The 12,748-nt window shown below is 37.0% G+C and overlaps 1 pseudogene; it reads right to left on the bottom strand.

Annotated features, from left to right (window-relative positions):
• Positions 1 to 10,928: 10,928 nt before the first annotated feature.
• On the bottom strand, positions 10,929 to 12,257 carry LOC119537210 (annotated as a pseudogene).
• Between the last annotated feature and the right edge of the window lie 491 nt (positions 12,258 to 12,748).

Genomic DNA, 12,748 nt, shown 5'->3' with positions numbered 1-12,748 from the left:
GATTTGTGTATTCATGTTGTTTAGAAGATTTGGAAAGTTTTCCCCAATAATTTCTTTGAATACTCTTCCTAGACCTTTACCCTTTTGTTCCCCTTCTGGAACACCAATGAGTCTTATATTTGGACATTTTATATTATCTACCATATCCCTGAGGTCCATTTCGATTTTTTTAATTTTTTTCCCCTTTCTTTCTTTTGTGCTTTCATTTTCCATAGTGTCATCTTCCAGGTCACTGATTCATTGTTCAACTTCCTCTACTCTTGTACTATGAGTATCCAGAATCTTTTTAATTTGGTCAACAGTTTTGTTAATTTCCATAAGATCATCTATTTTTTTATCTAGTCTTGCAATGTCTTCTTTATGCTCCTCTAGGGTCTTCTTGATGTCCTTTATATCCTGTGCCATGGTCTCGTCATTCATCTTTAGTTCTTTGATTAAATACTCCAGGTACTGTGTCTCCTCTGATCTTTTGATTTGGGTGCTTGGGCTTGGGTTATCCATATCGTCTGTTTTTTTCATATGCTTTAAAGTTTTCTGTTGTTTTTGGCCTCTTGGCATTTGCTTAACTTGATAGGGTTCTTTTAGGATTTGTAGACCAATTGAAATCCTTATCTCTAATTTGTCAGATCTACAGCTTCATGGAGTACACTTTCTCTGACTAAGCAGCAGGTGGCGTCCATGAGCCACCTGTTCCCCTCAAGCGAGTTCTCCCCTGCTTTGTCTTTGTGGTGAGTGGGGGAGTGAGTCTTGTGGGGTCCAATTGGTGTAGCAAGCTTGCGTGTGTAGTTGGTGTTGCCCGCCCCATATATGGGGCATGTGTCTGGGCGGTCAGGGAGCAGGGGCGGCTGTAACAATCAAATCTCCCTGTTGTTCCTGGAGTTTTACAGCTGCTGCAATAGTCTAATCCTTCAGTTCAGTCCTGCCACAGTTTGTCTCTGCCACTGACCCACAAGTCCTTGGTATTGGCATATGGCTCCTGAGACTTGCGAGTGGGTCCCTCTTCCAGGCCGTGCACCCCCAGGTCCTCTGTTGAGGGATGACTGTGCTATGTTACAGTTGAGTGCTGTCCCCAGGGTGGTTCTGGGCTACAGGGCTGTGTAGGGAGGGTCCCAGTCTGCTGAAATGATGGCTGAATGGGGCTTTGTTAATTCACACAGCTCCACCTTCCCAACTCTGGGACAACCAGCTGAGGGTGCAGGGAAGGCTAATGTCCATGCCTGATTTTGTGGTGTGTGCATGTTATTGGAAGCACTTCCGTCACACTGGGTTGTCTGGGGCAGCTCTGGGCTATGGGGCCGGTGACGGGCAGGAGTGTTCTGTGTCCACCAGGATGATCACTGTGAGTGGACACCCCCCTTTTCTTGGGAAGTTGTGGTGTTTAGTGAATTTTCTCAGCCACTGGATTATTGCCTTTTGTCTCAGAGCTCTCTTAGTTCTGCTCTTGTCTTGACCTGCCAAAATTGCAAGTCTTTGAGGCTTTCTGTATGGCTTCTTAGAGTAATTGTTTTAGAAAAAGATTAAAAAAAAAAAAAAGAAAGAAAAGGGCCCTCCTGGCAGATCTAATGGTTATTGAAATGCTAAGAGGCAAAGCAATTAGGGCCATTCAGGAAAGATCCAGGGGGCAGAGAGATTGGTTTTTCTTTGGGATTTGCATATAAGCCTCAGGGCCCGAGCTCTGCCCTTCCCCTTTCTATGTTCACCAGAACTCCAAAAAGCCTCTGTTTTTATTTTTGGGTTTTTCTTGCTGTTTTTGCTATCCCTATCTCCTCACTGCTGGGCTGGCTGCTCCCAGATCCTCTGGTGTCTGGTCTCAGTCTATCTATGATTGGAGTTTGGATCAGTAGAATGAGTTTCCAATAAGAGCCACCACTGCAGTTCTCCCTTCTCATTCCCAGCACTGATGGCCCCTCCTCCCATGGGACTGAGCCTGGCAGGAAGGGGCACGGGTCTCCTGGCTGCAAAAACTTACAGATTTCGCTGATCTCAGCAGTTCCACATGTTCATGAGTGTTGTACAAAGTATGCCCAAAGTCAAATTGCTCTGCAGTGTCCAGTCCACACAGTTCCTGGCTTTCTACCTGCTTTCCTGGGGGAGTAACTAAAACATACACCTCATCATTCTGCCATCTTGCCCCCTTACTTTTTAAAAGTGGTTCTGGGCTGTCCAAAACAAACATAAATTTTCTCTGGATGAAACGTAAGTCATCTTAGATTCAAATTATTTGCAGATATAGTTATTCTGGTACAGTTGCCAGTACACAAAGAGGACTAAGTACAAGAACATTAAAAGGCATTGGAATAAACAGATAAAAAACAATTCTTAGGAAGTTTAAATACAAAATGAAAAGATTGAAAGTGTTTCCAGAAAACAAGAAAATACAAAAATCAATAGTTTTTTCTTTTACTCTTTTAAACTTTTCTTCTCATTTTTTTATTAGAGAAGTTGTAGGTTTACAGAAAAATCATGCAGAAAGCACAGAGTTCCCACATACCCCAACCCTCTCACAAACAGTTTTCCCTATTACTGATGTTTCACATCAGTGTGGTACATTGGTTAAAATTTATGAAAAATATTATTGTAATTATACTATTAACTATAGTCCATAGTGCACATTAGGGTTCATTCTTTGTATTGAACAGTTCTATGGTTTTCTGAAAAATTTTATTCTGATAACATACATATAACCCAAAATTTCCCATTTTAACCTCTTTCAAATGCACAGTTCAGTGGTGTTAATCACCACTGTGCTGCTATCACCACCATCCATTACCAAAACTTTTCCATCACCCCAAACAGAAACTCTGTACCAATTAAGCATTTACTCCCCATTCCCCACCCTTGGTGACCTGGCCCTTGGTAACCTGCATTCTAGCTTCTTACTCTATGAATTTGCATGTTATAATTATTTCATGTAAGTGAGATCACACAATATTTTTCATTTTGTGTCTGGCTTATTTCACTCTACTTGATGTCTTCAGGGTTCATCCAAGTTGTAGGATGCATCAGAACTTCATTTCTTTTTAGGACCAAATACGATTCCATTGTATGTATAGACCACATTTGTTTATCTATTCATCTGTTGATGGACTCTTGGGTTGCTTCTATCTTTTGGCCATTGTGAATAATGCTGGTGTGAACATCAGTGTTCAAATCCCAGCTTTCAATTCATTAGGGAATATATCTAAAATTGGGTTTGGCCAAAAATATGGTAACTCCATACTTAACTTTCTGAAGAACTGACATATTTTCCAATGCAGCTGCGCCGTTTTCCACTCCCACTAACAATGAATGAGTGTTTCTATTTCTCCACATCCTTTCCAACACTTGTTAGTTTCCTTTTTTTAAGTAGAAAACATTCTAGTGGGTGTGAAATGATATCTCATTGAGGTTTTAATTGGCATTTCCCTAATGACTAATGATGTTAAGCATCTTTTATGTGCTTATTGGCCAATTGTATATCTTCTTTGGAGAAATATCTATTCAAGTCTTTTGCCCTTTTATTTAGCTGGATTGTTTGTCTTTTTGTTGTTAAGTTGTAGGAGTTATTTATATTTCCTGGATATTAAACCCTTATGATACATGTGATTTCCAGATATTTTTCCCACTCTGTAAGTTGTCTTTTTACTTTTGTAATAGAGTCCATTGATGCACAAAAGTTTTAATTTTGATGAGGTCTCTTTTATCTATTTTTTCTTTTGTTGTTCATTTTTTGGATATATAAGCTAAGAAACCATTGCCTAGACACAAGGCCCTTAAAATGTTTCCTTGTGTTTTCTTTCAGGAGTTTTATAGTTTTGATTCTTATATTTACATCTTTGATCCATAGCAGTTAATTTTTTTATATGTTGTGAGATAGATATCCAACTTCATTGTTTTCATTTGGGCATCCAGTTTTCCCAGTACCATTTGTTGAAGAGACTATTCTTTCTTCCATTGTGTGGACTTGACACCCTTGTCAAAATCATTGGCCATAGGTGTGAAGATTTATTTCTGAACTCTCAATTTTATTCCATTGGTCTAAATGTTTGTCCTTGCACCAGTACTCTGCTGTTTGATTATTGTTTTGGTTGTTGTCTTGTAATAAGTTTTAAAATCAGGCAGTGTGAGTCCTCCAGCTTCATTTGTCTCTTTCAAGGTGGTTTTGGCTATTCAAGGCCTATTAACTTCCATATACATTTGATGATAGTTTTTTTCCATTTCTGTCAAGAAGACTGTTGGAATTTTGATTGGGATTGTGCAGATTCTGTAAGTTGCTTTGGACAGAATTGGAACAATTAGTCTTCCATCCATGAACATGAAAAATTCCCCTATTTAAGTCTCCTTTGATTTCTTTTAGCAATATCTTATAGTTTTCCATGTACAAATATTTTATATCCTTTGTTAAATTTATTCCTAGATACTTGATACTTTAGGTTGCTATTGTAAACAGAGGTTTTCCTTGATTTCCTCTTCACATTGTTCATTGCTAGTGTACAGAACACTACTGACTTTTTTTATATTCATTTTATTGAGATATATTCATATACCATGCAGTCATACAAAACAAATCATACATTCAATTGTTCACAGTACCATTACATAGTTGTGCATTCATCACCAAAATCAATCCCTGACACCTTCATTACCACACACACAAAAATAACAAGAATAACAATTAAAGTGGAAAAGGAGCAATTAAAGTAAAAAAGAACACCGAGTGCCTTTGTCTGTTTGTTTGTTTGTTTGTTTGTTTCCTTCCCCCATTTTTCTACTCATCCATCCATAAACTAGACAAAGGGGAGTGTGGTCCTTATGGCTTTCTCAATCCCACCGTCACCCCCCACAAGCCACATTTCTATATAATCATCTTCAAGATTCGTGGGTTCTGGGTTGCAGTCTGACAGCTTCAGGCATCTACCACCAGCCACCCCAACCCATCAGAACCTAAAAAGGGTTATCTATATTGTGTGTAAGAGTGCCCACCAGAGTGACCTCTCGGCTCATTTTGGAATCTCTCTGCCACTGAAGTTTATTTCATTTCCTTTCATATCACCCTTTTGGTCAAGAAGATGCCCTCCATCCCATGATGCCGGGTCTATATTCCTCCCCGGGAGTCATATTCCTTGTTACCAGGGAGATTCACTCCCCTAGCGCCCAATCCCAAGCAGGGGGGAGGGCAGTGACTTCACCCTTCAAGTTGGCTTAGCTAGAGAGAGAGGACCACATTTGAGCAACAAACAGGCATTCGGGAGGAGGTTCTTGGGCACAATTATAGGGAGGCCTAGCCTGTCCCCTGCAGCAACAGTCCCCCCAAGGGCAAGTCCCATGGCAGACGGCTCAACCCACAAAACCACCAGTTCCCCATGTCTGCGAGCACACCAGCAACCATCGAGGTGGGGCAGGCCAACACCCCTGCACCCTCTACCAGCTCCCCAAGGGGGCTCCACACACTTTTTCCCTGTTCCTCTTTTTGTTTTTTTTAAAACTTTTTTTTCCTTTTTAAATCAACTGTATAAAAAATAAAAAAATAAAAAAATTTTAAAAAACATACAATAAAAAACATTTCAAAGAGACCACAACAAGGGAGCAATAAAAAGACAGCTAACCTAAGATAACTACTTTACTTCCAACATGTTCCTACTCTACCCCAAGAAAGTAACCTAATAGAGCAACATTTCTGTGAACTTGTTCCTACTATACCCATCAGAAATTAACAGACCATAACTACTGACTTTTGCATGTTGATCTTGTACCCCACCACTTTGGGTAAAGTGTTATATATATATGTCTTTTAGGTCTAGTTGGTTTACAGTATTATTCAGGTCTTCTATTTCCTTATTTATTTTCTGTCCAGCTGTTCTTTCCATTATTGAAAGTGGTACATTGAAATCTCCTACTATTAATGTGGAACCATCAATTTCTCCCTTCAGATCTGTCAGATATTGATTCTATATCTTGGGGCACTGCTGTTAGGTGCCTATGTATTTGTAATTATATCTTCTTTTGAAATTGATCCCTTTATAAGTATAACATGTCCTTTCTTCCTTGTAACAGTTCTTGTCTTAAAGTCTATTTTATCTGATTTTAGTATAGCTACTCAAGCTCTCTTTTGGTTACTATTTGTATGGAATATTTTCTCCCATTCATTCACTTTCAACTTACTTGTGTCTTTGAATTTAAGGTGACTCTCTTGTAAACAGCATATAGTTGGGTCATGCTTTTTTCCATTCTGCCGATCTCTGCTTTTTGACAGGAGAGTTTAATCCAGTTACATTTAAAATAACTACTGATAATGCAGAACTTTCTTCTGCCATTTTATTTGGTCTTTTTAAGTCTTATACCTTTTTTGTCCCTCAGTTCTTTTATTAATGCATACTTTCATATTTGTGGGATTTTTTTATTAGACAAATTCTATGGTTACTGACCAATAATGTAAAAAATATGGAATTCCCATATACCACCCCCCACTAACAGCTTGGATTGGTGTGGAACATTTGTAACAACTGATGGTAGTACATTTTTGTATTTGTACTATTTTTTTAATTAGAGAAAGTGCGAGTTTACAAAACAATCATGCATAAAATACAGGATTCTGTGCACTACACCACCACCAACACCTTGCATTGGTGTGGAACATATGTTACTATTGATGATAGCACTTTCTTATAATTGTACTATTTTTTTAACAGCTACCTTTGTTACAACTGATGAAAGATTATTAAAATAGTTCCATCTATCATCCATTATTTACCTCCCAAATTCCACTCTATTACCACCTTGTATTAGTATAAAACATTTGTTATAATTCATGAAACAATATTATTATACTTGTACTATTAATTATGCTTTATTGTCTACAATAGCATTCACTGTGTTATGCAGTCTCATGCTTTATCTTTTAATTTCTATTCTGAAGTTTCTCCTTTTCACCTATATAATTAAGTGCTGTTATTTTACACTCACTTGGGATTGTGTTGAATCTGTAAATTGCTTTGGGTAAAACTGACATCTTAATAAAGTCCAGTCTTCCATCCATTAACATGATCTAACCTTCCATTTATTTAGGTCTCCTTTGATTTCCTTTAGCAATGTTTTGCAGTTTTCTTTGTCCAACTCCTTTACATCCTTGGTTAAATTTATACCTAGATATTTACTATTTATATTTAGTTACTATTATAAATGGAATTACTACTATATTATAATATATTTTATATAATATAAACAATATAATAAAACTATTATATTTATTTACTATTGTAAATGGAATTTTTCCTTGATTTCTGCCTCAGATTGCTCATTATGAGTGTATAGAAACACTACTGATTTTTATGTGTTTATCTTATACCCTGCCACTTTACTGAATTTGTTTATTAGCTCTAGTAGATTTGTTGTAAATTTGGGGGGTGTTCTGGTTCGCTAATGCCACCATTATGCAAAATACTAGAAATGGATTGGCTTTTATAAAGGGGGTTTATTTGGTTACAAAGTTACAGTCTGAAGGCCATAAAGTGTCCGAGGTAAGGCATCAACAATTTGGTACCTTCACTGAAGGATGGTCATTAACATCCAGAAAACCTCTGTTAGCTTGGAAGTCATGTGGCTGGCATCTGCTCTGGAGCTCTGGTTTCAAAATGGCTTTCTCCCACAACATTCCTCTCTAGGCGTCTGCTTGCTCCTGGGTTGTGTTCTCCAAAATGCCTCCGTAAGCTGCAGCTCCTCCAAAATGTCACTCTCAGTTGCTCTGACGTCTTCTGTCTGTGAACTCCTTTATATGACTCCAGTGATCCAATTAACACCCACCCTGAATGGGCAGGGTAATACCTCCATGGAAATTATCCAATCAGATATTTCACTCACAGCTGATTGAGTCACATCTCCATGGAAACACTCAATCAAAGAATTCCAATCTAATCAACACTAATACTTCTGACCCCACAAGTTTGCAGCAAAGAATATGGCTTTTTCTGGGGGACATAATATACACAAACCAGCACAGGGGGGCTTTCTAAATATAGGACCATGTCATCTGCAAATAGTGAAAGTTTTACTTCTTTCTTTCAAATTTTGATGCCTTTTATTTCTTTTTCTTGCCTAATTGCTCTGTCAAAACTTTCAGTACAGTGTTGGTATATTTATATTGTTCCAGATCTTAGAGGGAAAGCTTTCAGTATTTCACTATTGATTAAGATGACAGCTGTGGGTTTTTCATATATGTCCTGTATCATGTTGACAAAGTTTCCTTCTCTTCCTATTTTTCTATGTGTTTTTATCAAGAAAGGATGCTGGGTATTGTCAAATGGCTTTTCTGCATCAATCAAGGTGATTATGTGTTTTTTTTCCCCCTTCATTTTGTTAAGGTGGTGTATTACATTAACTGATCTTCTTATGTTGAACCACCCTTGCATATCTGGGATGAAACCCAATTGATCATGATGTGTAATTCTTTTAATGTGTTGCTGGATGAAATTTACTAATATTTTGTTGAGGATTTTTGCATCTATAGTCATTAAAGAAATTGGTCTGTAATTTTCCTTTCTTGTAGTATCTTCATCTGGATTTGGTATTAGGGTGATATTGGCCTCACAGAATGAGTTAAGTAGTGTTCCCTCCTCTTCAAATTTTTGGAAGGCTTTGAGCAGGATTAGTGTGAATTTTTCTTGGAATGATTGGTAGAATTCTCCTGTGAAGCCATTTGGTCCTGGCCTTTTCTTTATTGGGAGGTTTTTGATGGTTGATTCAATCTCCTTATTTGTAATTGGTCTGTTGAGATCTTCTATTTCTTCAAGAGTCAGTGTAGGTTGTTTGTGTGTTTCTAGGAATTTGTCTATTTCATCTAGATTGTCTAATTTATTGTCATACAGTTGTTCATAGTATCCTCTTATTACCCTTTTTATTTCTGTGGGGTCAGTCCCCCCCCTCTCATTTCAGATTTTATTTATTTGCATCTTCTCTTTTTCTTTGTCAGTCTAGCTAAGGGTTTGTCAATTTTATTGATCATTTCAAAGAACCAGCTTTTGGTTTTCTTAATTCTCTCTATTGTTTACTTATTCTCAATTTTATTTATTTCTGCTTCAGTCTTTGTTATTTCTTTCCTTACGTTTGCTTTGGGAGTAGTTTGCTGTTCTTTCCTAGTTCTTCTGGGTGTTCAGTTAGGTCTTTTATTTTAGCTCTTTCTTCTTTTTTCATACAAATGTTTAGGGCCATAAATTTTCCTATCAGTATTGCCTTCACTGTATCCAGTAAGTTTTGATATGCTGTGTTCTTGTTTTCATTCATCTCAAGATATTTACTGATTTCCTTTGCAGTTTCTTCTTTGTCCCACTGATTGTTTAAGAGTATGTTATTTAACTTCCATATTTGTGGATTTTCCAGTTCTCTGTCTGTTATTGTCTTCCAGCTTCATTCCATTATGACCAGAGAAGATGCTTTGAATAATTTCAATCTTAAAATTTATTGCAACTTGTTTTGTGACACAACTTGTGGTCTATCCTGGAGCATGATCCATGTGCCCTTGAGCAGTACGTATATCCTGCTGTTTGGGGGTGCAAAGTTCTGCATAAGTCTGTTAGGTCTAGTTCTTCTATCATATTATTCAAGTTCTCTCTTTACTGATCTTCTGTCTAGATATTCTATCTACTGATAAGAATGCTGTATTGATGTCCCCAACTATTATTGTAGAGGTGCCTATTTCTCCCCTCAGTTTTGCCAGTGTTTTGTTTGTCTCATATATTTTGAGTCACCATGATTGGTTGCATAAATATTTATGACTGTTATTTCTTCTTGGTGGATTGCCCCTTTTATTAATATATAGTGTCCTTCTTTGCCCTTTATAACAGCTTTTGACTTAAAATATATTTTGTCTGATATTAGTATAGCTACTCCAGCTGTTTTTTGTTTACTATTTGCATGGAATATCATTTACCAACTTCTCACTTTCAACCTGTTTGTGTCTTTGGGTCTAAGGTGAGTCTTGTGTAAACAACATATAGTTGGGTCGAGCTTTTTTATCCATTCTGCCATTCTGTTCCTTTTGATTGGGCAGTTTAATACATTAACATGCAGTGTTATTACTTAAAAAAGTATCTACTTCAGCCATTTTGTCCTTTGGTTTTTGTATGTCACATCTTTTTTCTCTTTCTTTTCCTTTTATCAACCTCATTTTCTGTATAGTTGACCTTTTGTGATGTATCTGACTGATCAGTTTCTCATTTCTTTTTCTGTATATTTTAAAAACACATCCTTTGTGGTTGGCCTGGGGTTTATACTACACATCTTACATTTATAGCCTACTAATTTGAAAACCTAGCTTCAATAGTATACATGTTCTATGATCTTTTATCCCACTGTTTCCCTATGTTATTTTTATCCCACTTTACCACTTTATATTTCACATGTCCTTTATGAGGAAATATGCCTTTTTCTTTTCAATTGTATTCTGACTCTTATAGGAATTAAAGAGTAGAGTTGTATGTTGAGGATATAGTAATCTTGGGTTTTGCATTTACCCTTTTAGTTACCCGTCCTGATAATCTTCATTTTTCACATATTCCAAACCACTCTCTCCTGTGCTTTCCTTTCAACCCACAGAACTCCCTTTAATAATTTTTGTAAGGCAGCTCTCTTGTTAACAAACTCTCTCAGTCTCTATTTATCTGTGAATATTTTAAGCTCTCCCTCATTTTTTTTTAAAAATGAAAGTCAATTTTATTCAAATTCTCCAAAATTTTTATTCAATATGTTAATTGTTTCTAAAATGTATGTTGTACTTTATATAATGGTTTCATTATTTCATCTTTCTTTTACAGCTCTCTCCATTTCTTTCTTTCTTTCTTTCTTTTCCTTCTTCCCTCCCTCCCTTCCTCCTTTCTTTCTTTCTTTTTTCTTCCTTTATTTCTTTCATTCTTTCTTTTTCCTTTTCTTTCTTTCATTTTCTCTCTTTCTCTCTTTCTCTCCTTCTTCATTCCTTCATAGATACCAGAGTCCTGAGTTGCCCAGTTAGGAGCCTCTGCTCTACTATTCTGATTAAGTTTCTTCTCAATATTCATGGCCAACATGTGGCCTCTAAAGGACAGGCTTTAGGTCTTTTTAGGTAGTGTGAGTCTGCATTGTTACCCATAATAACATGATCTAATTTAGAATCAATTTTGGCATCCAGTCTTGCATTTCTAATCAAATTCACAATCTACCTTTCAGCTTCTTCTGGAGTCATGTTCCATTTATTTGCCAACATGTTAATGCTGATACATTGGTGGGTGTGCAAAAAGTCTCAAATATATAGAGGTAAGCATTTTCAATGAAATCCTCAAGACAAGCCCCCAAGAGGCAGTCATTCACAGAACTTATTCAATTTCTCTTAGCTTTTTCTGAGCCCTATCAAAGTCAACATATAAGCATTCAACACACTAATTATATCTTTAGATGTGTAAGATCCATGCAGAATAACTTTGACTAGATATTTTAGCACCTGCCAGTGTTTTCAAACACCTTTGTTTGTTATGACAACTACAGTCAAGTAGTGGAGAATATGAGGACACATTGTCTGGATTGCATTAAGATAGTGTGGCTGGTATAGGAAGAGATCAATATTATTATCATGGCCTTTGGGGTGGTTGTAGAAAACAAACAGAAACCAGTGAATGAGCCATGTTTGCTGCTGAAGAGATTGGAGCAAAGAACTCACAGAATTATTACCTATGGACTCTTTTAAGCATGTAAGTTCTTCCATGGCTGCATCCCAATTCAGCATTAAGATTTCAGAGGCCAGCTTTCCCCCGAGTGAATTCAAAGCATTTCTATCCATCGCTGGAACCAATTTTCTAAAAAAGTAAAGATATGATGCTTATCTGGAGTAATTCCCACATTTATATGGGAATTTTGCATACCTGTAGAGTGTGTCTAAATATTCCTGCCTAAAACCATGCTTGTCTGCCAGGTAGTCAAACAGCATCCAACCATCCCTCATTGACTGCATTTGCCTTGTAGTTTATGGATCTTTCAACATCTTCAAAATTGGTTCTATTTCTGCCTGAAGTGTTTCAGCTGTGCAACAACCGTGGTTCTTTTTTCTCTCAAAGCATGAGGCATATCATCAGAATAAAGGTTTTTTTATACATCCATAGCAAAGTCTACCATGTTGGTATCACTAAGAAGATCCAGTTTCCCTTGTAGTAGTTCTTTTTCATTATATATCTCCTTTACAGACAGAAACTCAACAGCAGAAAGTCTAGATGCTGACCCAAGAAGTGTGTGATCCTAGTAGTCAAGTGGTACTCTGCCATCTTGTCAAGGAAAAGGGGAGTCTGTGTTCTCTCCCTTATTTTTGGAGGACAATTTTGCTGGACACAGAATTTTGGACTAGGAGTTTTTCTATTTCAGCACCTTAAATATACCATACCACTGCCTTCTTACTTCCATGACTTCTGATTAGAAAGTGGCACTTAGTCTTATTGAGAATCTCTTGTATATGATGAATCACTTTTCTCTTGCTGCTTTTAGAATTCTCTCTTTATTTTTAGCATTTGACATTCTCATTAGTATGCATCTTGGAGCAGGTCTATTAGGAATTATTCTGTTTGGAGTATGTTGCACTTCTTGGACATGTGTATTTATGTTTTCATAAGAGTTGGGAAATTTGGGGCCATTATTTCCGTAAATATTCTGTCCACCCCCTTTCCTTTCTTTTCTCCTTCTGGGACACCCATACATGTATGTTTGTGCACTTCATGCTGTCACTCAAATCCCTGAGACACTGCTGAATTTTTTCTATTCT

This window comes from Choloepus didactylus, chromosome 6 (assembly GCF_015220235.1).
Source record: "Choloepus didactylus isolate mChoDid1 chromosome 6, mChoDid1.pri, whole genome shotgun sequence".
In the NCBI taxonomy this organism is placed as follows: domain Eukaryota; kingdom Metazoa; phylum Chordata; class Mammalia; order Pilosa; family Megalonychidae; genus Choloepus; species Choloepus didactylus.
Note: the sequence above shows the minus strand (reverse complement) of the source record. Positions and strands in the feature narration are given on the sequence as shown.